Below are 5,329 nucleotides of genomic sequence, written 5' to 3'. Positions count from 1 at the left end.
TTCAAGAGAGAATAAAGATGGACCACAAAATGAGAAACAAAATAAGAAAGGAAAACGTCAAAATCTTGGAAAAAAATTTCGCGCTACCAAGCGACATTCATGCTACCAGGCTTTCAATAAGTAATTAAGTGAATGATTTCAAGCATTGTTAATGTAACTTTCGAGATTCGATCATGACATCTAGGCTGGGTTTGGGGCATTACAAACGACGCCAAGGCTACGCTTAAGGAGGGGCACGTTTAACTATTATGCATATAGAGTAAGTGAAGCGACGTGTTCGAGTATGACAAGAATACTGTGATTAGGCTAGGCAAACTATTCATAAGCCTAGCAATGTAGATAAAATGTGTTGGCCAAATAAATGATGTCAGTGATATTGTTTAAGGGCAAGAAAATCTTCATCTATATATTTGTACCTGTAAGTTCTCATTGGGTGAAAAGTTTTGTCAAATGGTTGCAAGTATACATTGTACGCTTAGATGATTTGTTGGTTGGGTAGCATTACTTAATAAGATGTATAATTTTGAAAATTTTGTATGAACAAGTTTAATTAAAGACGGTAACAGAGTGTAACACCCAAGTTCTAGATTTGACGAATTGGATTGGGTCGAGGGCATTACATTGCCGCTCCACATCCTTATGGTATCGGCTCATGTAGTTAAACCTTATGTGACATAAACAATACCTATTGTGTGCATGATCCCATAGGCTTGAACATCATTCGAAAGTAGCCTATATTCTGATGCCCTTGTAGGAAATGATGCACACATCGGGCTGCGGCACAACATGCCTTCTCAGGTTAGTTAAGAAGAAATCTCAGTCATTACCAGATTCTTCTAAAGTTATTACAAAAGCTATTGGCAGGATTCTTCGGTTACTATCCTATGCAATAGCTATTAACAACTTATGTCTGTATCTCTCGTACAGGAATGTGCCATCAATTTGGACAAGTGTCTTACATTACTGGAATGCAGTTATGCATTGCTTGAAAGTCCAAAAAAATGGTGGAAAACTCTTTTTCCAAGGACCAAGCGATGTCGTAATTTGCAATCTCTGTTTTCAGCTCGGTTATGGAACCTAGTACATATCGCTCCAGTATTTGACATTATTGCCACAATTCATTGTAGGATTTCTCCCACTTGCTGTGCATCTTGTCCAACACTTTCTGCTTTGTCAACCATGCCTTGTGGTAGGATACGGTGTAATCGAACTCGTTGCAGATGTGTGCAATCCAAACAAGACTAGAATCCTAGGACTCGCTTTAATCATGGGTAATATAAAGTTAGATATCATACCCACATCCAATTTTATATAATCGTTTGACATACCTGAACAATAATAAATTGGTCACCATACATAGTAGAATGTCGGGAAAAATGCCAAAATTTGAGTCGATATTGGTAACCAACATATCAGCTACAACACATGCATATGGAGTGGTAAACTTTCAGATCATCCAAAATGATGACTTATTCCTTACAGGTGCCATGATTTACCATGGACATCTTGTTGCACATATTACACATTTCGCCTCATATTTCTTGGACTGAAAGCATTTAACAGTGAAGTTGGCACCAAGTTGTATGCTATTCCATTTAACAGCAACTACAAAAGCATCTTTGGATTCAAACTCCATCCCAACCTCTAAATGGTCAAAATTTATTGACAAAGATGCATTTTCACACCCCAAATTTGGCAGATCCGAGTAGAAGGTAAATAGATGAGAAAGTTACATATTTCGACATACTATTGTAGTATAGTCCTTCACTTCTCAGAATTTTGGCTAGTTAAAATCCTAAAACATAATGTATCTGCCTGTGTAGAATTTGAGGATTTCATCTCAAGATGTTTCTTAAAAAGGAAAGAGTGCGCCCATGAGAGTGTGCACCTATGAAGGGATATGCCCCAGAGTTTTGTAAATTGAGAACCTATCAAGTGTATGAGGAAACTGTAGAAGACGTAATTATCTTTAAAAGCACACCTTATAAGGTTACCACAAAAGGTATGGTACGTCTGGTTTGCTCGAATGTTGTGCAAGGTGGGTCCTGTAACGTAATTGGCTAGGAGTCAATTGAATGGATTGACTAGTCATATAGCATTTGTATCGGATTCTCTTTCATATTTTCCCAGATTTTGTAAGGCATTTAAAGGACAATTTTTGTATACAGATGACACTTGTCAAGATCCACTAAGGGAAACTAAGTATATATATGGTATGAATGGAACATCCAGATGGTTTTTCTCCCTTCTATTCCACACTATAGTTCTTCTTCTTAAACCTAAAATATTTTTTCTTCTTCGTTAAACTAGAAGTTAATATTTTTAGGGTAATTGGTGGATGTTTCAACCTCCTGGTAAGTCTGATAGCTCTTCATGTTATGATTATGAAAGATTAAGGATGTTAAGAAGAAAAAATACAATAGAGAGTGAATAGGAGGCTCTACATGAGGGTTGTATGTAATTGATATAGTGGTAAACTATCTGTAAATGGGGTTTGAATGCTAATCTCATGTTCTTTTAAGAAGTTGTTCCTGCTGGTTCGAGAAGGATGGTCAGATTTGGAACCTCGAGCTACAGTAAAGGTGAGCTTCAGGTGAGTCTCTAACCTAGCTCATGAATGGTAATTTATACATGATTATTCATATATTGATGTCTACTCTGATAGTTGATGAGTTTATGTGTGTATGAAGTACCATAAGGTTACTGCATGATAACAAATGAGCTTTATGAGTTACTACATGAATAAGATGATGTGTGGTATGTACAAATGTGAAATCAAGTATGAAAGAGTATGAATTTATCAGGAGCATATGAATGAATCTAGATAAGTAGTTTTGTGTTAAATGAATAACACAACCATTTGTGATGCCTCCGATAGGGCAGGTACATTGCTAACCATATTGATACATCACGATATGAAAATATGTGTAAGACCATGTGGTAGAGACCCATGGCATCATATGACAGTAAAAATACTCATGGTGTTGCATCTGGTAAGATATAAACTAGACTAGCAAAGCACGACATAAAAATATGTACAAGATCGTGTGGGAGAAACCCATGGCACCCTCTGAGATAGTCTGTTGGGACAGTAAACACATAATGTTCTATAAAGCCTTTGTGGCTTATTTTGTAAAGAATTTTTGGTTTATTCTGTAAAGCATTTATGACGTATACTGTGATGCCTATGTGGTGTATTCTGTAATGCCTTTGAGGCAATATTTGGATAATCACCTTTGTGGTGAAATCAGGGTAAGTTTAGAGACTTCTTCACTAGATAACTCTTTGGTAGAGTATGGATAAGTTTCAAAACATGTCTGTTTGGATAGCCTTGTGATGAAATTGAATATTGCTTAATGGTATTTCTAAAAGGGTTATCAATAGTATTTTTAAAGGGTGAATCCACCATAGTAGTCCATCAGTATAGGTAATTTGACGTATTCATAATTATGAGTAATCGAAGAGTTTGTCAAATCTAAATTTGGTTAAGCTATGTAAGGAAGTAATCTGAATAATCTGGTATCCACCAAATCTGAGTGTTTCACATTGTATATAAAAAGGTCATCTTGTCCATAAAATCAAAGCATTCTCATGATATGTAACATGTTTTTCTAGGATTCTACATGGTGACTTACAATATTTCATCCGTCAGAATATGTTATGATCTGGGTTGATTTAAGACATAATCTTACTAGTAATCTGATAGTTGTCAATTCAGTATGAGAATATACCAAATGTAGGATCTGTATGAAGTTCATCTTAAAAGATCAATTTGTATAAGTATTCGACAAGAATAGTATCTGTAAGTACCCCATCTTGGGGGAGGTATTCAACATCCAACTAAGTGAGAATTCGCCGAAGGTAAGTTCTATATGGATATCCTTCTAAGAAGTGTATTCATTTTCTGAAAAGGAATAAGATTTGTATTGAGTGTTGGAGTCTAGAATCTGCTCAATAAGTGAACTATGTGTAGGATGGTTGTGTAACAGCCCGATTTTGGGCCTAGTCAGAACAGTGGCTTTGGGACCACAAATCCGACGAGGATAACATTTATTTTTATTATATTTTTATGGTCTACAGTTTCACAAGGTTATTTCGTGAAAATTTCGTTCGAAAATTTCGACGTTTGGGCACTCAATTTAGTCAAAAGGACTAAATTGTAAAAAGTACAAAAGTTGAGATCTACATGTTAGAGGTGTCCAATTGTTATGAAATTTTAAATTGGAGATCCTTATATGGTAATTAGACCATCGGTTAAGTTGGTGGATAAAAATGGACATGGTTAGGCATGTTTCCAAAGTTTTTCATTAAGGGCATTTTGGTCATTTAGTTATTAAAATGAATTATAAAACAAAATTAAAAGCCAATTTTTGTCCATCTTCAACTCCTAGGCCAAAAATTGCATGGAGAAACCATGGCTAGGGTTTTTCAAGCTTCCAAGCTCGATTGTAAGTCTGTTCTAGCCCCGTTTTAAATGATTTTTACGTTTTTGAAATCCTCGTAACAAGATTTACCTATTTTTAAAATTATTTTGAACTAGGGTTTGTGTTTAAAAATTTACCCATGAATTATATGCATGTATTTTGATGTTTTATGAAAGAATATGAATGTTTGGAGTGTGATGAATGTCTTTTACTAAGTGATTTTCGATGAAAATGCCTAAAAGGATTAATTTGTAAAAGTTATAAAATATGTCACAAGTGTATGAATAAGTGAGAATTGTGGACTGCTATATTTATGAAAATGGTTCGGCTAGGCCTAAAATGCTAGAAAATTGAATAAAATTTATTTTACGAGCCTAGGGGAAAAATTGTAATTTTGTGAAACTTTAGGGGCAAAAATGTAATTTTTCCAAAGTGTGATTTTCGGACTAAATTGAATAATGTGAGTGTTAAGTTAAATGTGTTATTATAAATCAGGAAAGACGAGAAATTGACTTTGATCAGTGAAAAAGAAATGTGAGAAATTTCCCAGTTGAACCTCCGGAATAGAAAAGATATGAATGAAGTGACAATAACGATCACATGTGTGGCACGGGCTGTGTCCAGGCCACTATGTGAAAGAGATAGTAATGGTCACATGTGTAGTACTATGTGCAGGCTACTACGTGTACCGGGTACCATTGATAATAAAGGTGGTTGTTGTGTGCTGATTCCACCGGGTATCATTGATTATAAAGGTGGTTGCTGTGTGCTGATTCCACCGGGTACTATTGATTATGAAGGTGGTTGCTATGTGCTAATTCCACCGAGTATCATTGGCTATAAGGGTGGTGCTATGTGCTGATCCACCGTGTATTTGTTATTATTCTGAAGTGTTCATCGGGAAA

Source organism: Gossypium raimondii, chromosome 4 (assembly GCF_025698545.1).
Source record: "Gossypium raimondii isolate GPD5lz chromosome 4, ASM2569854v1, whole genome shotgun sequence".
Taxonomy (NCBI): Eukaryota; Viridiplantae; Streptophyta; class Magnoliopsida; order Malvales; family Malvaceae; genus Gossypium; species Gossypium raimondii.
The sequence above is the reverse complement of the archived record's forward strand: the minus strand, read 5'-3'. Positions refer to the sequence as shown.